At 40.7% G+C, this 22145-nt stretch overlaps 1 non-coding gene across 1 annotated transcript; it reads left to right on the top strand.

The window, feature by feature from the left end:
- On the top strand, positions 1-104 carry LOC112700095 (small nucleolar RNA R71). The gene has a single exon (XR_003153017.1). It is a non-coding gene; the product is annotated as a small nucleolar RNA R71 (small nucleolar RNA).
- Positions 105-22145: the final 22041 nt, after the last annotated feature.

The raw sequence follows: 22145 nt of genomic DNA, 5'->3' as shown, positions 1-22145 counted from the left end.
ATGTCAGAAGGACACTTTTTGGTCATCTGCTTGTATCCTTCCCAAGCTTCATATAGGGATTCACCATCTTTTTGCTTGAAGGTCTAAACATCCATTCTAAGCTTGCTCAGCTTTTGAGGAGGAAAGAATTTATCCAAGAATGCCGTGGCCAGTTTATCCCAGGAGTCCATGCTATCTTTAGGTTGTGAGTCCAACCATGTTCTAGCTCTGACTCTTATAACAAAAGGGAAAAGCATGAGCCTGTAGACTTCAGGATCTACTCCATTCGTCTTAACAGTCTCACAAATCTGCAAAAACTCAGTTAAAAACTGGTAAGGATCTTCAGATGGAAGTCCATGAAACTTGTAGTTCTGTTGTATTAGAGCAACTAATTGAGGTTTCAGCTCAAAATTGTTTGCTCCAATGGCAAAAATTGAGATGCTTCTTCCATCAAACTTGGACGTTGGTTTAGTGAAATCACCAAGCATCCTCCTTGCATTATTGTTGTTGGGTTTGGCTGCCATCTCCTTCTCTTGTTCAAAAATTTCAAAAAGGTTGCCTCTGGATTGTTGTAATTTAGCTTCTCTTAGTTTCCTCTTCAGAGTCCTTTCAAGTTCAGGATCAGCTTCAACAAGAGTGCTTTTGTCCTTGTTCCTGCTCATATGAAAGAGAAGAGAACAAGAAAAGAAGAGGAATCCTCTATGTCACAGTAAAGAGGATCCTTATTATTAGTAGAAGAAGAAAAGAATAAAGAAAAGAGAATCCAAACACAAGGGTAAGGATAGAGGCAGTGATTGGAGATGAAGAGAGGTGAAGAGAAGTGTTAGTAAATGAATAAATAAATAGAAGAAGATGAGAGATAGAATTTGAAAATTAATTTTGAAAATGGGTTAATGATTTTCGAAAATTAAAGATGAGATAGAATTAAAATTAAAATTTAAAACAATTAGTTAATTAAAAAGAATTTTTGAAAAAGAGGGAGGTATGTTCGAAAATTAGAGAGAGAAAAGTTGTTAGGTGGTTTTGAAAAAGATAAGAAACAAACAAAAAGTCAAATAGTTTGTTGAACAAGATTTGAAAATCAAATTTGAAAAGATAAGAAGATAGGAAGTTAGAAAAGATATTTTAAAGTCAAATTTTTGAAAAAGATAAAATTTTGAAAAAGATATGATATAAAAGATAAGATAAGATAGATTTAATTTTTAAAATTAAAATTAATTACTTAACTAACAAGAAACTAAAAGATAAGATTCTAGAATTTAAAGATTGAACCTTTCTTAACAAGAAAGTAACAACTTCAAATTTTTGAATCAATCACATTAATTGTTAGCATAATTTTCGAAAATAAAGATAAAATTAAGAAAAAGATTTTTGAAAAATATTTTTAAATTTTCGAAAATCATAAGATAAAAATGAAAAAGATTTGATTTTTGAAAAAGTTTTGAAAAGATAAGATTTTTAAAATTGAAAATTTGACTTGACTTGTAAGAAACAACTAATTTTTAAAAATTTTTTACTAAGTCAACTCAAATTTTCTAAAATTAGAAGAGAAATAAGGAAAAGATATTTTTTTGATTTTTGAATTTTTAATGATGAGAGAGAAAAACAACAAAAATGACTCACAACATGAAAATTATGAATCAAAACTCATGATGCATGCAAGAACACTATGAATGTCAAGATGAACACCAAGAACACTTTGAAGATCATGATGAACATGAAGAACATATTTTTGAAAAATTTTTGATGCAAAGAAAACATGCAAGACACCAAACTTAGAAATCTTTAATGCTTGGACTCTAACAAACGAAAAATGCATATGATAAACAACAAAAAAATACAAAACAAGAAAACATCAAGATCAAACAAGAAGACTTACCAAGAACAACTTGAAGATCATGAAGAACACTATGAATGCATGAATTTTCGAAAAATGCAAGAAATATTTTTAAAGCATGCAATTGACACCAAACTTAAAAATTGACTCAAGATTCAAACAAGAAACACAAAATATTTTTTATTTTTAAGATTTTATGATTTTTTTGTATTTTTATTATTTTTTTCAAAAATATTATTTAGAAAAACGAAAATAAAGACAAATTTTTTAAAACTTTTTTTGAAAAGAAAATAAAAAGAAAATTACCTAATCTGAGCAACAAGATGAACCGTCAGTTGTACATACTCGAACAATCCCCGACAACGACGCCAAAAACTTGGCGCCATTGTTGATGATCACAATTTCGTGCACCATCCCCCATGCCAAAGGTTTGGTAATATATCTCAGAGGGATGAAATGCCTCAACAAATTATGCTTTTCTGTGAATTTTTTTATGTTTGGGGCATTGACTTCATGAGTCCATTTCCAAATTCTAATGGCCACCTTTATATACTGTTAGCTGTAGATTATGTTTCTAAATGGGTGGAAGCAATTCCTACCCGTACTGATGATGCTAACGCTGTTGTTTCCTTTGTTAGAAACCACATTATTTGTCGCTTTGGATCACCACGAGCAATCGTGAGCGATCAAGGCACCCATTTTTGTAACAGGAGACTAACAGGATTACTGAAGAAGCATGGGATCATTCATAAAGTAGCAACAGCCTACCATCCTCAGACTAATGGGCAAGCCGAGGTGTCTAACAGAGAGATAAAGCGTATATTACAGAAGATAGTCAAACCTCATAGAAGAGACTGGAGCACCAGGCTACAAGATGCACTCTGGGCATACAGAACAGCATACAAGACACCCATTGGGATGAGTCCTTTTCGCTTAGTCTATGGAAAGGCCTGTCATCTTCTAGTTGAAGTAGAGCACAAAGCTTTTTAGGCAATAAAGGAGTGCAACATGGGATTTGAGAAAGCCGGAGCTGAAAGGAAGTTGCAACTGCAGGAATTGGAGAGCCTTTGCCTAGAAACTTATGAGAACTCAATGTTGTACAAGGAGAAAATGAAAGCAGTACATGATCAACACCTCAAGATGAAAGAGTTCCAACCTGGGAATTTAGTCCTCCTTTACAACTCCAGACTGAGGCTCATGCCAGGCAAGCTGTGATCAAGGTGGGAAGGTCCATATAGAGTCCAGAAGGCAGAGCCGTACGGTGTTTTTCACCTAAGTCACCCTTCAAGCTCTGAACTCATCAAGGCCAATGGACATCGTTTGAAGCTCTACCATGGTGAAAAGGTGATGATAAACAAGGAGTTAGATATCTTCCTCTTGGAGAATCCACTAGCAACTGAAAACTAAGCTAATGAAGCATCCAACTTAAGGACGTTAAAGCAAAGTGCTAGGTGGGAGACAACCCACCATGGTATGATCGTTCTTCTTCTTCTCCTTATCTTCCCTTATCTATAATTCTTCTTCGTACTACTGCCTATATCTTGCACATCATCTGCATACTGCATTTGCATAAAAAAAGAGAGAGAAATCACACGCAATGTGCCAGCATCGCCGATGCGTCCGCGTCGCATGAGCAGTGGAAATAAAGGAAATTGGACATAGAGTTGCGCAGGAATATGGCTGGAGGCGTGCCTTTGGCACAATTTGATCCACGCGACCGCATGGATGACGCAACTGCGTCATTTGTAATTTGGCCTCCCCACGCGTCCGCGTCAACCACGTGAACGCGTGGCCCTACAATTCGACGTAACAAGGGTGAATGGCCGAGAGTTGAGCTAGACTTGGGCTGCACTTGTGCTAGTCGCACAAGTCTTGCCACGCGAACGCGTGCCCTACACGTCCATGCCGTTATCTCCATCTGGCCATCCACGCGATCGCGTCAACCACGCGATCACGTCACTTCAAATTCTGGCAAAACACAATTTAAACAGAGAGTTGTGCGAGCGCGAAGCTGCCCTCGCGCCACTAGCGCAAATCACGTCACATGTCCGCGTGACCGACGCGACCGCGTCACCTCACTTAAGGGCTTTTGATGACAAGTCATCTTAGCCTAGTTTCACTAGTCTTTTTCTTTGTTTTCATTAGGTTTTATGCACTTTCTTGCATTCTAAGTAAGTAATTTGGAATGGAAATGCATGACTTCTTTGAATCAAACAACCACCATCTAATTGATGCTAAATCATGAGGTTTAGGCTAAATTTAATTGATTTTTAATGATTTATAAACCTTGTAAATTTGGTGATACTTTGATTGGTTGTTTTGATTAATTGTAGGTGAAGAAAAGAAGAAAAGAAGAAAGTGTGGCCTAAGAAGTATGGCCCAAGGAAGAAAAAGTGTGGCCAAGGAAGGAAGAAGTGTGGCACAACAATGAAGGAAAATCATGAAGCTCTCTCCAAGAGCACCATGCTCACCAAGGGAGCGCTACATTTTCCCTCAAGGGACCAAGGCACAATGCTTTGCTCACTTTGTGAGCTGAGCACAATATGAAGCCAAGAAACAAGGAAAGGAAAAACAATGATCAGCTCACCAAGTGAGCATTATCGGGCTCTCACAAGAAATAAATCAAAGAAAATAAGTTGCCAATGCTTGCTCCAAGGATTGAACCCATGACCAAAGGGGGTTGGGGGAGCGTTACTCACAAGGGAAAATGAGCCGAAAATAGCCAAATGCATCCTCCAAGGTTCGAACCAAGCACCTAGAGGAAGCAAGGAGCAAGGCGTCACTTCCTTCACCAAGAGAAAAGCTTCAGCGCATGCTTCCCTCAAGTTTCAAACCAAGGACCTTCCCTTGGATGCCTCAATGCTCAGCTCACTTGGAGAGCTGAGCACTACCCATGGTGCATCACACAAGCATCTTGACACAGTCCAGGGGCACAAGGCGCGCAACAATTTTGCACCAAGGCACCAATGCTCAGCTCACAAAGTGAGATGAGCATTCCCCTGATGCCTTCCACACTACAAAAGGATCCACACACAAAGCCTCAATGCTCAGCTCAACTTGTGAGCTGAGCATCCTCCTGGAACCAATTTCTTCATGGGCTAGAAAATCAATTAAAAATCCAATTAAATTCAAATCTTCACCAAATCAAAAGCCCATCCAAATTCCAAAATTCAAGAATGGAAGGTGTATAAATAGGAGCTAGTTTGATGTAATTAGGACCTCTAGAATCACTTTTGAATTTTCCTTTTTACTTTCATTTTCATTTTAAGATTTTACTTTTGAATTTAGATCTTAGAGAATTGGGAAGGAGAATTGATCTCTCTTCTTCCTTGTTCTTGCTTGAGCACTCTTTAATTTTCTTGCTTTGGATCTTGGGTGAAGAATTGAAGAACTTTTGTTTCAATCTCACCTTGTGATCTCTTGTTTCACTTTTTTGCATAATTGAATTTCAATCTCTATTTACTGCTTCATCTTCTACTCTTTCTGCAATCTACTTTCCTTTGTTTCTTTTGCAATTGTTCTTGTTGGATCAAGGAAGGATTTGAGATATAGACTTGTTATCTAGTCTCTTCCACTCCTGAGATCTTCAACCTCTTTTAAATTGCTGCAAATTAAGCATCGCTTACTTTCTATTTTTAAATTTTCAAAGCATTTTTACTCTTCTGTTTGAGATCTACTTTAATTCAATTCATCTTCTACTTATCTGTTTATTGCAATTCACTTTTGCTTGTTTAAATTCTGCAATCCCAATTCCCAATTCCTTTTATGATTCAAGCAATTTATATTTCTTGCACTTTAAGCTTCAGCCATTTAGATTTGTTGCAATCTAAGTTTCTGCAATTTAATTTACTTGTTCTTTAAGATTCAGCACTTTTACTTTCTGTTATCTTTAATTCACTACAAATCTTCCCTCCCCCTTTACATTTCAAGCAATTTAGCTTCTGTCAATTATAAACCACTCAACCAATACTTGATTCGCTTGACTAAATCAACCACTAAACTAAAATTGCTCAATCCTTCAATCCCTGTGGGATCGACCTCACTCATGTGAGTTATTATTACTTGATGCGACCCGGTGCACTTGCCGGTGAGTTTTGTGTCGGATCGTTTTCCGCACATCAAGTTTTTGGCGCCGTTGCCGGGGATTGAAATAGATTGACAATGATTAAGTGAAGTGGAAGTCTAGATCAAGCACTTTTTCTTTTCTGTTTCTTTAATTTTTAATTAACCCACTAACTGTTTGAAGATTTGCCTCTATTAACACACTAACTGTTTGAAATTTTGTCTCAACTAACTGCACTCAATTTTCAAAAAGTATCACTGTGTGTTCCTTGTATTGGTTTGCATGTCACAGGAAAGAAGAGAGGTTCCAAATTCTGAGGATCAAGATGAACAGACTATCAGAAGGTTGAAAAGAGAAGTCAGAGGGAAGGCTATTATTGGAGAAGAAATCTATGTGGAAGAAGAATATCATGACATGAAGCCACAACTCATTACACTAATCAAGAACAATTGTTCCTATGGTGGAAATCCATTGGAGGATCCTAAGCAGCACATATCCACTTTTCTGAAGACTTATGGTGCTGACAAACCCCATGGTATAGATCATGACACCTGTAAGCTCTTGTTATTCCCCTTCTCACTAAGGGATGAAGCTGCACAATGGCTTGAAACCTTTTCCTAAGGAAGTATCACTAGTTGGGATGATTTGGTTGCCAAGTTTCTAGCCAAATTCTCCTCATCCCAACAAACCATCAAGCTGAAAGAGGGAATACATCCATTCATACAAGGAGGGGAAGAACCACTCTTCAAAGCATGGGAAAGATACAAGAAAGCAAGTGACAAAGTGGGTCTCCAAGCTTTCTATGAAGGATTAACCCCGGAAACAAGAGAAGCGGCGGACTACTTCTCAGATGGCCTACTCAAAGCGACAACAACCGCCCAAGGAACTGAAATTTTCAATGACAAAGGAGTTAACAATCATCACTCGTTTGAGAAACCACAGAATGCAGTTTCAGAAAAGGAAGTGATGAATCTTGAAGGAGTGAAGGCAGTCATGAATCAAAACAAGTAACTACACCATCAAACTCAGCAACAACTGGAGATGATAGCTAGAAAAATTGATTGTCTACATTCTGCTACAATGAATGCACAATTTCCACCATGGAAGCCACATTCTTATCGAAGAATGAGGGAGTACCAACATCAAGAACAAAGAAGTTTCAACCATGGCAAATTCATGAACACAAACAACCAAAATCACACATCTAATAATGTCAATCAAAACCAATGCTCACAAAACATGCACCCTCAGTCTCATAACAACTCACAAAACCAACAGAATACCTTTGCAACACACACATTTTACCCACACAATACATGTGGAATTCCTTCGCAAGGTTTTCCATAGCCACCAGTCCATCTCATACATTTAAACCACTCTCAGAGGATCACTAACTCGGAGATCTTAATAGAGAGAATGATGAAGCACCAAGAGGTGACAACAAAGAACCAGGAAGCTTCAATCAGAAGAATTGAGAGATAGATGGAACAACTAGCTAAGCACTTTGCAGAAACGGGTGAGAAGAGGGCAAACACTTTCCTCAAAGCCACTGAAAACAACCTGAAAGATAATGAAAAAGTTGCTAGGTGGGAGAAATGGAAAGCAATCATAGAAGGAAGTGAGAAGGCTATGGAAAAAGAAACAATCATCAAATAGAAGCACCATAGGGAAGTTCCTCAAGAAGAAATAGAGGAAAGAAAGCCCACAGTAAGAGGAGAAACTCAAAGGCAACAGAGTTCTCAACTTCCATGATCAGAGGATGGAAAATGTCAAGCTAGTGACAATAAAGAAGCGCTTGTTGGGAGGCAACCCAACCTGAGGTATTTTTCTTTTCATAGCTATTGTTCATACCCTGGGTCAAGATGACTGACACGGGATATTCGACAGACAAAGCGACCGACCTCTTCAGGTCAGGACAACCCGACCTCTTCCTAAAGATCTCGGTCAAGTTCCTACGAAAGCCCAAGGAAGTGCCCAAATAGAGGAACACGTCCCAAATCCTAAAGTGGCCCAAGCCTACAGCGAGAAGGGCGGTTCCCTTAAAAGATAAGATGAATACACTGGAGCACCCAGGTATAACTCATACTCTGATTCTACTCAATACCTGCTTAATCCCCTTGCTAACTTAAGCATCGGAGTCCCCTGCAGGTACCCCCCACCCTTCGGTGACAAAGGATCAGCAGCACATTCAGTCCAACAAGTCGGACGCACCAGCTCCGGCCGCTATTCACCAGCCGGACACATCAGTTCCGACCAGCACAGAAGATCTCGTCCGAGATCGACCTACAATTTCAGGTAACCCTCGGAACATTGGCACCATTGCCGGGGAACCTGGAAGTCATCCTATCACCATGGCGGACGACCATGACAACGACCATGATTCAGGTTTGGAGGATCGGACACCGCACAAAAATGCGGATGTCACGCTACAAAACACTCCGGAAACCAACAAAGACAAAGACTCACCAAATTCAGGGGCAATAGAAGCGCTCCTGGATCGCCTAAAACAACTGAAAAAAGAAACCCAAAAACAACGGGAAATTGGAAGAGATCTCCAAAGAGAGGTGCGGCGACGTCGAGAGTTGGAAGAAAAACTACAGCAATTGGAAGCCGATCTCAAATCAAAAGCCCCCCAGACTAATCTCGAGGAAAATTCACACAAAGACCAAACCCGTTCACCAGGGAAATCATGAAAACCAAAATTCCAAAAGACTTCAAACTCCCGGATATGATCCTGTATGATGGCACCACGGATCCCAACCACCACCTCAGCAACTTCAGAAGTAGAATGTACCTCACTGATGCCCCAGATGCTGTTCGCTGTAAGGCTTTTCCAACAACTCTCACAAAGACAGCGATCCGATGGTTCGACAACCTACCCCCGAAGTCCATCTCAAGCTTTGATGAGTAAGCTAAAAAATTCCTAGCCAGATTCTCCATTCAGAAAGATAAAGCCAAGCACGCCCCCAGTTTACTAGGGATCAAACAAGGAGATCGAGAGAGCCTCCACAACTACATGGAGAGATTCAACAAAACATGCATGGACATACAAAGCTTACCAACGGAGGCCGCCATCATGGGACTCATCAATGGCCTACGAGAGGGACCTTTCAGCCAATCTATATAAAAAAAGTACCCGACCTCCTTAGACGAAGTGCAGGAGCGGGCAGAAAAGTATATCAACATGGAGGAAAACGCTCGGTTAGGAGAAACCTCAAAATCGGGGGCCTCCTACTGAGACAAAGACAAGGAACCCAAAAGAAAAGAAGATCGACAAGGGGAGAAAATCAAAAAATACCATAACTACACCCCTCTTAGGGCATCCTTGGTCGAGATATACAAAGAAGTCTGCCATACGGACAAAATCCCCCCAGCACGGCCGCTCAAAGGCAAAAGGGGAGGAGGAAACCGAAAGGAATATTGTGAATACCATCAAGTCCGAGGACACTCCACAAACGAATGCTTCGACTTAAAAAATATCATAGAAAAATTGGTGAGAGAAGGAAAATTAGATCGATTCCTGGCCACCCGAGATGATCAAAGAAAGAGACGAAGGGATGAAGATATCGAACGAACAGAACAATCACCTCGGACACCAGAAAGACATGTTCACATGATACACGGCGGATTCACAGCAGGTGGGATCTCCAAATCCTCTCACAAAAGATATCTCAAAGAAGTATATCATGTCGAAGAAGAGGAGAAAGCACTCAACTTCACTAAAGAGGACGCATCCGGCATCATCACAGAACACGATGATCCCATGGTTATCACCATTATATTGGCAAACGCCAACCTACACCGCACATTAATAAACCAAGGGAGTTCTGTCGACATCTTATTCAAAAAAGCCTTTGATAAACTCGGCTTGGAAGAAAAAGAACTTAAAGCATATCCAAACAGCCTGTTTGGGCTAGGAGATACCCCGGTTCGACCACTCGGATACATACCACTACATACAACCTTCGGAAAAGGGGACCAATCCAGGACCCTCAAAATAGACTACATCGTAGTCGATGTAAGTTCAGCTTACAACGCTCTCATAGGACGGACAACACTCAATCAACTCGGCGCAATAGTCTCGACCCCACACCTATGTATGAAGTTCCCAACCCCAAAAGGGATAGCCACGATAAAAGCAGACCAGAAGACGGCACGTTGCTGTTATAACGAAAGCCTAAACCTCAGAGGCAAAGGAGAAGAGTTCCACACAGTCGAGCTGGGCGGAGTTTTAAAAGAACTAATATCGGCACAATCCTAAAAGAAGATTTAAAAGAATTACTAATACAATTCTTGCGAGATAACGTCGATCTCTTCGCATGGAAAGTCGCAGACATGCCAGGCATAGACCCTAAGCTAATGTGTCATAAGTTGGCAGTTTATCCAGGATCTCGACCGGTGCAACAGAGACAAAGAAAACTTGGGCCAGAGCGATCCCAAGTTGTGAACGAGCAAGTATAGGCACTACTGGAAGCCGAATTCATAAGAAAAGTCAAATACCCGCTATGGCTAGCCAACATTGTCTTGGTGAAAAAATCAAATGGAAAGTGGCGAATGTGCACCGATTACACCGATCTCAACAAGGCTTGTCCAAAAGATCCATACCTATTCCCAAGTATTGACGCTTTAGTAGATGCTTCCTCCGGATACAAATATCTCTCATTTATGGACGCATACTCGGGATACAATCAAATCCCCATGTATCCACCAGATCAAGAAAAGACATCGTTCCTAACACCGAAAGCAAACTACTGCTACATCGTGATGCCTTTCGGTCTTAAGAACGCAGGAGCTACTTATCAAAGGCTAATGAATAAACTCTTCTCAGATCACATCGGAAAAATCATGGAAGTTTATGTGGATGACATGTTGATAAAGACACAAAGTGAAGATGCATTATTATCTGACCTGACTCAAGTGTTTTACATTATAAGGAAGCACAACATGCGGCTCAATCCCGCAAAATGCACCTTCGTAGTAGAAGCAGGCAAATTCTTAGGCTTCATGCTCAAACAAAGGGGAATTGAAGCAAATCCAGACAAATGTCAAGCCATACTCAATATGAAGAGCCCAACCTGTGTCAAAGAAGTACAACAACTCAATGGGAGGTTGGCCGCCCTATCCCGATTCTTAGCAGGAGCTGCGATAAGATCTCTCCCTTTCTATGCTACTTTAAGAAAAGGAAAACAGTTCGAATGGACGACAGAATGTGAACAAGCCTTCCAAGACTTCAAGGAGTTCTTAGGACGGCCACATATCCTATCTCGACCACAAGAAAGAGAATCGCTCATATTATATCTCGCAGTAGGGAGCCGGGCAATAGCCTCAGCACTAGTCAGAGAAGACGAAAATGGGCAAAAACCCATCTACTTCATTAGCAAAGCACTACAGGGATCCGAGCTGAACTACCAGAAAATAGAAAAATTTGCCTATACCCTCATCCTAACATCTCGACGACTCCGCCCGTACTTCCAGGCTCACACCTTTAAGGTTCGAACTAACCAACCCATAAAAGGAATATTGCAGAAAACAGATCTGGCAGGCAGAATTCTATAATGTGCAGTCGAGCTGTCAGAGTTTGACCTCCAATATGAAGCTCGGACGGCCATCCAATCACAGTATTTGGCCGACTTCATCGCAGAATTCACAGATGCCCTAGAAACCCCCACAGAATGGAATCTTTACATGGACGGTCCTTCAAATAAAACTGGAAGTGGCGCAGGCGTGATAATAGAAAGCGACCAAGGAACCCAAGTTGAGCTCTCCCTCAAGTTTGAGTTCCCGGCCTCAAACAACCAGGCAGAATATGAAGCATTACTAGCCAGTTTGAAGCTGGCTAAAGAGGTCGGAGCTCAAAAACTCAACATTTACAGCGATTCACAAGTGGTCACATCATAAATAATAGGGAGCTACCAAGCCAAAGATCCCACCATGAAAAAATATTTGGATAAAACCAAGTAACAGCTCGGACAAATCGGGGAGTATAAAATCTGCCACATACCCCGCGAACAAAACGCCCGAGCTGATGCACTCTCAAAACTAGCCAGCACCAAACCAGGGGGCAACAATAGGAGCCTCATCCAGGAAATGTTACAAAACCCGTCAATCTCGGAAGAAGAAAAAGTCATGACTATAACAAGTCAGGACCAAGGATGGATGAGCCCCATAATCAACTACCTCAAAAGAGGAACGCTCCCCACAAAAGAAAAGGAGGCAAAGAGGTTAAAAAGGGAGGCACAGTACTACACCATCATAAACAACATCTTGTACAAAAGAGGAATCTCAACACCTTTACTAAAATGTGTGCCGACCACCAACACAAGGGAAGTGCTAGAAGAAATACACGGCGGTATTTATGGTAATCATCTCGGAGCACGAGCTCTCGCCAAAAAAGTACTCCGGGCGGGATTTTATTGGCCAACTCTACAGAAAGAAGCTAAAGAATTTGTAAAGACATGTCCACCATGTCAGAAACATGCCAACTTTCACATCGCCCCGCCAGAAGATCTCATTAGCGTGACATCGCCTTGGCCATTTGCAAAATGGGGACTCGATCTTCTCGGCCCCTTCCCATAGGGGTCAGGACAAGTTAAATTCCTCATAGTAGGGGTAGATTACTTTACAAAGTGGATCGACGCAGAGCCCCTAGCCAATGCCACCGCTCAGAGAAGCCGGAAATTCTTATATAGAAACATTGTCACAAGGTTCGGGGTTCCATATTCTATAACCACAGACAATGGCACCCAATTCACAGACGCAGGCTTCAGAAAATTAGTAGCCGACTTGAATATAAAGCATCAGTACACCTCTGTCGAACATCCACAATCCAATGGACAGGCCGAAGCCGCCAACAAAGTCATATTGGCAGGGTTAAAACGAAGACTGCAAGATGCAAAGAGAGCCTGGGCAGAAGAGCTTCCACAGGTTCTATGGGCATATCGAACGACGCCACATTCCACCACAAAGGAATCCCCTTTCCGATTAGCATATGGAATGAAAGCAATGATTCCAGTAGAAATTAAAGAAGGATCGCATAGAGTAGTCCATTATAATGAGGGAGCAAACTTCCAACTTCAGAGGGAAGAACTTGACCTACTACCTGAAATCCAGGAAAGAGCTCGGATTAGAGAAGAAGCTCTAAAACGTCGAATGGCTTCCAGATATAATCAAAGGGTAGTACCAAGAAGTTTCGCTGAGAACGATCTCATCTTAATCCGAAACGACATTGGAACAACTCGGCTCGGAGAAGGAAAGATGGCAGCAAACTGGAAGGGACCCTACCGAGTCATAGAAGTGCTTGGGAAGGGCTACTACCGACTGTTCGAACTCAAGGGACGAGAGCTTCCCAGATCATCGCACGCCTGCAACCTAAGAAGGTACTACAACTAGAAAAGGCAACGGATCTCATTAGTGGATGTGCTCTTTTTCCTGAAAAGGTTTTTTAATGAGGCACCTTGTTGAGATCCAGGTCATGCCGAACTTAAAGGGATAAGAAAATTCCCACATATATATATTTGCATTTTTTCTTTGAATAAAGTTTATTTAGATATTCTACAAAGAATCAAAGACGCATTAATCTGAAGTATTCACCGTCCGGTTATAAAGCGACAGGTCGGCAGAAAGTGAAAAACAATGTCACTGCACGACCACGATAAAGATAAATCGTCTGATAAAGGTGAAAACGCGATTCACCCAAAGGACGATCTAAAGATGCCAACCACTTTCTACAAATCGGCAAAGGTGAACACAGAATAATGTAAGAAGTTATCGAAAGCAATCCAAAAAAGAACCCGACGAGGTCTTACGGATAGCTAAAATCATAACTTAAAGGCTGGCCGACGCTCACAAGTCGGACCAAGTCAACCCAAGTTATAAGTAAACCCTGGAAAGAGGTCTGGCTAACCCTATTAAAGAGGATTACTTTAACTTTGAAGGGCCTGACATAACAAAGTCAGCCCAAAACAAAAAGTTATACAAGTAGCCCCTGAAAGAGATCTGAAAAAGATCCAAGAAAGAGGACAACAAAAAATAACTTAAAGGAGACCGACATAACTAAGTCAGCTCCTACAACTAAAATGTTATACAAGTAGTCCTAGAAAGAGATCTGACAAAGATCCAAGAAAGAGGATTACAAAAAATAACTTAAAGGAGACTGACATAACCAAGTCGGACTCCTACCACTAAAAATTTATACAAGTGGTCCTAGAAAGAGATCTGACAAAGATCCAAGAAAGAGGACTACAAAAAATAACTTAAAGGAGACCGACATAGCCAAGTCGGACTCCTACCACTAAAAAGTTATCAAAGTAATCCCTGAAAGAGACCTGACAAAGGTCCAAAAAAGAGGATTACAGAAATAACCTAGAAAGATATCGACCTAACGAAATCGATCTCCTACAAATAAGTTATAAAAGTAATCCCCGAAAGAGACCTGACAAAGGTCCAAGAAAGAGGATTACAGAAATAACTTAAAGGGGGACCAGCGCAAAAGATCCACCAAGAAACAAGTTGGACCCATAAGTCACAACCTCAAAGGATCCAAGCTACAAACAATAAAACAAAGCAATCCGAGGAGGTCGAGATACAAGATTTCAAACATCAGTAGAAAACTGAAAAGATGCCAAGTCAAAAAAAAATACCTCTATTACTCCACAAAAGTTATAAGGCCCCGAAAGGCCACCAAAACCTACCGTGTATGGATAGCAAGCTACCTTTTGTTTTTCAAAATAAAAAATTGCTAAACAAGCAACTAGGAAATGTCAGCAATTAAAAAGTTTTAAAAAAGCCCACAAGCCGGGCCAACTACACATCCAGAAAGAGATCAGCAAACATCAGGAGCCTTCTTGGCAGCGTCAGGACAAGGAGAAGGATGACGAGTCTGAAGGGGCACAGCATCTATGGTTCCATCATCCCGGTTCAGAATCTGGCAATCCGGATCAGATGTAACGGGAGGAACAGAGGAGGTCGACACCTTAAGAGAAGGCACTGGGGGAGGATCAGTCTCATCATCATCTTGGTCATCAGGGAGAATCTTACCATCCCTCATGACATTGTCCAGGCTGCTGAGAGTCAAGTCGGCATCAGGAGCAACAACCCGGAACTGCTCCATCAGGTTCTCAGAGGCTGCAGTTACGCTACCTACAAGGTGACCCTGAAGCTCACCATAATTAACCCGAGCGGTTTCCAAATCCTCCCGAAGATGCATCAATTCCCTATAAGCCGAGACATAGCTATCCTTATGTTTCAATGCCATGTCCTCGGCCAGCTTCAAAGATGCAGCCAAGGCAATAGAACTGGCCTTCTCACCCTCCAACTCCTTCTCCACTTTCGCCAACTTCACCTCCAACTCCTCCTTCAGACCCTTGATTCGATCAAATTCCGACTTGGCCTCTTCAATGAAGGATTTTGTGGCATGAATCGGAATCCCCTGAACTGTTCGGAATATAGCCGCACCCATATGAGCCATCTTCACACTACTTTTTGTGATAAGATCCAGATGCTGAAGAAGAGAAATGTCATCCATGGAAAGCCCACCATAGGGGGCAATTTGCTGGTCAACAAACTCGATAGCATCAAAATCTGGGGCATCCAGGTTAAAGGGCTCGGATGTTTTTTGCTTCTTATTAGGAGTGGCACCAGGAGCTGCAGCAAAAGATTGTGAAGGATCGACCAGACGAACCCGAGGAATAGGAATTGCTTTCCTCGGCCCGGGAGAACTAGGTACAGGAGGTTTAACTAGAACCTGGGAAGATCCCTCTCTGGCCGCCTTGGTCGAAATGTTTAAAGCAGCAGTCGCCTTCTTCGCCTTCTTGAAGGCCTTCATAGAATCATTATTCTTCGACATCTCTGAAAAACACAAAATCAACCACAAAAGACAAGTTACAACATATGAGAAGAAAAAGCTCGGAAGCAAGTATAAAAATAAAGCAAACAGTACCCAAAGCAGCCCGAACCAAAGATGGATCACTCAAAAATCTCTTCGTATCCAGATAAGGAGGCTTTCCCCACAAATCTTCAAGAACAACTACAAAGGCCCGCTCAACCTCACTAAGCATTTTCCATGTGTAACGTGGTACTCTTACATTCTTTTGCCACTCTAGAGGAAAAACAGGCTCGTCATTTTCATTAAGTAAAAAGGGGCGGGCCCCCTCAACAGCTCGAACTTTAAAGAAGTAGTTCTTGAAGTCCTTAAAGGACTCATCATACATCGCAAACACTTTATGGCCCTGGGCGGACCGGAAAGAAACCCAAGAAGCTTTCTTTTTTGAAGAATCGCCAGGCTTGGCGGAAACAAACAAGTAAAGAAAAAGAGTCTGGGAAGGTGTTACATCTAGTTCACGACAGAGAAGTTGGAAAATTTTAATAAAACCCCAGGAATTCGGGTGAAGCTGGGATGGAGCAATGTTACATGACCACAACAGGTCGGTTTCAAAAGCAGTAAAAGGAAAAGAAACGTTCAACTGACTAAAAAAGTATTCGTAAGCATAAAAGAAGGGACGCTCTCCCTCAATAGAAGTCGGAAAGCAAACTCTCTCGTCAGAATCAGGGGTAACAAGCTCGTAATCCTCCTCACGGGCATTGTTACCACAAATCCTATGGTGTTTCCTCAGTTCTGTGCAAAAATCAGCATCCACAACAGAAACACACAACAAAACAAAGGAGTCCAACCAATCGGACATCCCCTCGGGAACTCTGGACGACATCTCTACAATATTATTGCGAGAAGACATGAGGCCAACTAGTCCTACAAGTAAGAAAAGAAAATGAGGTTACTACAAACATCTCGGACAAAGGAGAAAACAACTCGGTTAAATACTTCTCAGGCAATGAAAAGCAAGAAAAGGAAAACCCCAAGACTCAAACCAAAGTCTTGGGGCATCCTTTGGAGGCAGTAACAAGGCAAGGTTCCCAGAAAAATAGTGTGAAGTCAACATCCCAGCATTTCTCAAAAAAGAATCCAAAACAGCAACACTTTTCAGTAAAAAGCACGCCAAGCAGAGACCATTAAAAGATGCAACCTTATTAAAGAGCAGACAAAAGCAACCTTCAAATAAACGAGGAACAGACACGGACAAGCAGTACCAAGAACAGAAACAACGAAAACATGCAAAGCCCTAGAGGCACCCAACAAAGGCGAAAAGGATCATGCAGAAAATAGAGAAACTCTCAGAAAGCACACTTCAACAAATCTAGGGCTCAAAGAAAACAGAAAGATCCAAACTTTGCCAAAAAGAGAGGATCAAAACTGAAACCTCTTCACAAAACCACAATCAAAGAGAAAGCATGAAAAGGGACTAACTTGGAGATGGAAGAAACTTCAAAAAAGGGGCAAGAAACGAAAGTTGCCTAGATAACCGCCGAGCGACGCCACTAACGCCAGAAAGCAGAAACGCAAGCGAAAGATGGAGAGTGAAGAGAGAAGCGGAAAAAGTTACGAAGAGGTTACAAAGAAAATAAAAGGAAGAGAAACCGTTTTCTGGGTTTTTCAAAATCAAAGTAAAGAGCCCAGGGAAAACGGGGCAATTAATGCTCAAAATTAAAGAAAGCATTAAACCCTCGCACGTTCCCAAAAAAGCGCCGATATAAAAGCGCACGTCTTTTAGAGGAAACGTTCTACATTCAAAAGCAACTACAAAGGAATCGACAAAATGCTTGAGTTCGGCTTCACCAAAGAAGGACCGAAGTCAAAGACTCGACCTCTTCAGGTCAGGACAACCCGACCTCTTCCCAAAGATCTCGGTCAAGTCCCTACGAAAGCCCAAGGAAGGGCCCAAATAGAGGAACATGTCCCAAATCCTAAAGCGGCCCAAGCCTACAGCGAGAAGGGCGGTTCCCTTAAAAGATAAGATGACCTCACTTAAAGATAAAAGATAAGATAAGATAACTAACTTATCTTCTCCACAGGTATAACTCATACTCTGATTCTACTCAATACCTGCTTAATCCCCTTGCTAACTTAAGCATCAAAGTCCCCTGCAGGTACCCCCCACCCTTCGGTGACAAAGGATCAGTAGCACATTCAGTCCAACAAGTCGCACGCACCAGCTCCAGCCGCTATTCACCAGCCGGACACATCAGTTCCGACCAGCACAGAAGATCTTGTCCGAGATCAACCTACAATTTCAGGTAACCCTCGGAACAGCTATTTTAATAAAATGGTTAATTAGCTTTATCTATATTGCAAGAAGCTAAGTTTGGTGTTGCACACTAAAACAATATAAGGGAGAATGAAGGATTCTAAGTTTGGTGTTCCACCAAAATCTCATCATAAAACATATTCTCACCTCCTGCATAATGCTAGCTTCAAGCATTTAGTTAAACTAGTTAACTATTTTGCTATTTCCTAGTTTTCAGTTTTGTTACTTTTAGCAAAGAAAAAAGAGTTCACATATGGTCAATTTGATGCATGAGAACCACTGGCAAGGTACTAAGTTTGGTGTTCCCACACCAAAGTAAGTTCAAAAGCCCACAAATAATTAATGCATGCTAACCATTTTTTTAAGTGCTTGGGGAACAAGCAACTTCTAATATCACTGCAGAGCCTCGTACAAGCTTTTGGAAAAATTAAGCATCATCAATCAAAGAGATGAAAGAGGAATGTGAAGACCAGCAATGATGATGATGAGGACGGGGAAAGCAAGTAAACTCCAAAAGGTTGTATTATTAAGTGATCATTTTACATCAGATATTGCTGTGATTGAAAGTGATTTTGCACCCCTGTCTGTCTGCATAGTATAGTTTTTCTGTAATTCAATAATTGAGATGCTTGAATAATCACAACCCTATACTCTCCAAACTTGCTTGCACTCAATGTCTTAAGAAGGCATCACATGACAATTCTTTGAAAAGAAGGATTGAGGAATTAAACAATTTTGAGGCAAGCAAAAGATTAGGAGAAGTGGTGGTTCTAGTTATATAATTATATATTGAGGTTGCATGCTTATGAAATGGGAGCTCATAGGCAGGGCGTAGAGTTCAAAGAAGTATTGTGGAGATTTTCAAACATCTATTGATCCAAGAAGCAGCAAACAAAAGAAAGAAAACACAAAAATGAAAGAACATGGCCCAAGGCTCTGAGCATCAATTACTAGGCAGAAAAAAAGGGAAGAAACAAAAACTCAAAGAGTTGTTATCCTAGTAAATGCTTGTGGTCGAATTGTTTCAAAGAGAGAGGCTTGAGCAAATAAATCCTTAGGGGTGCTTTAACACCTAATACCTTAAAACCAACTGGTTTAGGAGTATTGATTGAAAGCTTACCTAAAGAGCCGCTTTGAGACATGACACTTAGAGTCAAGGCCAAAGCACATAAACTATAAGCTGCTTCAAGGTGATTACCTATAGAGAGATCTCCATGATACCATTTGGATGAAAGTCCTAAGACCTAAGACTTCCAAAATGTGGGGACTAGTAAGCACTGAAACCCTTGCATGAGCATATAATTTAGAGTTCACCCCACTGTCACTTAATCACTTCACTCACAGGATAGCACATGTTATTCTTTAAATCCATTCTGATTGAAAGAACCTTTGAGCATAATTCTTTTCTTGCTTGGGGACAAGCAAGTTTTAAGTTTGCTGTTGTGATGACAAGTCATCTTAGCCTAGTTTCACTAGTCTTTTTCTTTGTTTTCATTAGGTTTTATGCACTTTCTTGCATTCTAAGTAAGTAATTTGGAATGGAAATGCATGACTTCTTTGAATCAAACAACCACCATCTAATTGATGCTAAATCATGAGGTTTAGGCTAACTTTAATTGATTTTTTAATGATTTATAAACCTTGTGAATTTGGTGATACTTTGATTGGTTGTTTTGATTAATTGTAGGTGAAGAAAAGAAGAAAAGAAGAAAGCGTGGCCTAAGAAGCGTGGCCAAAGGAAGAAAAAGTGTGGCCAAGGAAGGAAGAAGTGTGGCACAATAATGAAGGAAAACCATGAAGCTCTCTCCAAAAGCACCATGCTCACCAAGGGAGCGCTACATTTTCCCTCAAGGGACCAAGGCACAATGCTCTGCTAACTTTGTGAGCTGAGCACAATATGAAGCCAAGAAACAAGGAAAGGAAAAACAATGCTCAGCTCACCAAGTGAGCATTATCGGGCTCTCACAAGAAATAAATCAAAGAAAATAAGTTGCCAATGCTTGCTCCAAGGATTGAACCCATGACCAAAGGGGGTTGGGGGAGCGCTACTCACAAGGGAAAATGAGCCAAAAATGGCCAAATGCATCCTCCAAGGTTTGAACCAAGCACCTAGAGGAAGCAAGGAGCAAGGCGTCACTTCCTTCACCAAGAGAAAAGCTTCGGCGCATGCTTCCCTCAAGTTTCAAACCAAGGACCTTCCCTTGAATGCCTCAATGCTCAGCTCACTTGGAGAGCTGAGCACTACCCATGGTGCATCACACAAGCATCTTGACACGGTCCAGGGCCACAAGGCGCGCAACAATTTTGCACCAAGGCACCAATGCCCAGCTCACAAAGTGAGCTGAGCATTCCCCTGATGCCTTCCACACTACAAAAGGATCCACACACAAAGCCTCAATGCTCAGCTCAACTTGTGAGCTGAGCATCCTCCTGGAACCAATTTCTTCATGGGCTGGAAAATCAATTAAAAATCCAATTAAATTCAAATCTTCACCAAATCAAAAGCCCATCCAAATTCCAAAATCCAAGAATGGAAGGTGTATAAATAGGAGCTAGTTTGATGTAATTAGGACCTCTAGAATCACTTTTGAATTTTCCTTTTTACTTTCATTTTCATTTTAAGCTTTTACTTTTGAATTTAGATCTTAGAGAATTGGGAAGGAGAATTGATCTCTCTTCTTCCTTGTTGTGCTTGAGCACTCTTTAATTTTCTTGCTTTAGATCTTGGGTGAAGAATTGAAGAACTTTTGTTTCAATCTCACCTTGTGATCTCTTGTTTCACTTTTCTGCATAATTGAATTTCAATCTCTATTTACTGTTTCATCTACTACTCTTTCTGCAATCTACTTTCCTTTATTTCTTTTGCAATTGTTCTTGTTGGATCAAGGAAGGATTTGAGATCTAGACTTGTTATCTAGTCTCTTCCACTCCTGAGATCTTCAACCTCTTTTAAATTGCTGCAAATTAAGCATCGCTTACTTTCTGTTTTTAAATTTTCAAAGCATTTTTACTCTTCTATTTGAGATCTACTCTAATTCAATTCATCTTCTACTTGTCTGTTTATTGCAATTCACTTTTGCTTGTTTAAATTCTGCAATCCCAATTCCCAATTCCTTTTATGATTCAAGCAATTTATATTTCTTGCACTTTAAGCTTCAGCCATTTATATTTCTTGCAATCTAAGTTTCTGCAATTTAATTTACTTGTTCTTTAAGATTTAGCACTTTTACTTTCTGTTATCTTTAATTCACTGCAAATCTTCCCTCTCCCTTTACATTTCAAGCAATTTAGCTTCTATCAATTATAAAGCACTCAACCAATACTTGATTCGCTTGACTAAATCAACCACTAAACTAAAATTGCTCAATCCTTCAATCCCTGTGGGATCGACCTCACTCATGTGAGTTATTATTACTTGATGCGACCTGGTGCACTTGCCGGTGAGTTTTGTGTCGGATCGTTTTCTGCACATCAGCTTTCCACGCGACCGCATGTCCCACACATCCGCGCCGTTTGTGCCGCCCAACTCATTCAAATCTGCCAGCCTATTTTATCTTTTCCTTCCCCCCATTCTTATTTCTTTCTTCCCTTTTCGTTCTTCCTCCCATCTTTCTCTCTTATACCCCTTCTCTTCCACCACCATAATCAAGGTTTTTCTTCTCTATTCTTCTCTCCTTAATTTTTCATTCTTCTTTTTCTTAACATGTTTTCTTTTTCTTTCTCTTCTACTTTCTCTAACCATGTTTTCTTTTTCTTTTCCTATTCCTCCTATTGGTGTTGGAATTTTATTTGGGTCATTATTTTTACATGTTGCTTATGGATTGTTTGGGATTTGTTTAAACAATTATATATTATTTTTATAGGGTTACTTGCATGTTCTAATTAATATTTTCCATACCTTATTTAACATGCATGCTATGTGTTTGTGAAAATTCCCATATGGCATTTTGCACTATTTTTTGATTTCTTTTAAATCTACTACTCTAAATGCCTGCTTTTCACAAAAACCCTTTTCTATTTTATTACTTGAATATAATTGTTTTTACAAATATATTATTAATTTGAGAGACTTGGTAATCTAATTTGGACATTGAATGCTTGATCTATGCTACTCGTGCCATTTGCCGGC

This window comes from Arachis hypogaea, chromosome 6 (assembly GCF_003086295.3).
Source record: "Arachis hypogaea cultivar Tifrunner chromosome 6, arahy.Tifrunner.gnm2.J5K5, whole genome shotgun sequence".
NCBI lineage: Eukaryota > Viridiplantae > Streptophyta > Magnoliopsida > Fabales > Fabaceae > Arachis > Arachis hypogaea.
The sequence above is the reverse complement of the archived record's forward strand: the minus strand, read 5'-3'. Positions and strand labels throughout refer to the sequence as shown.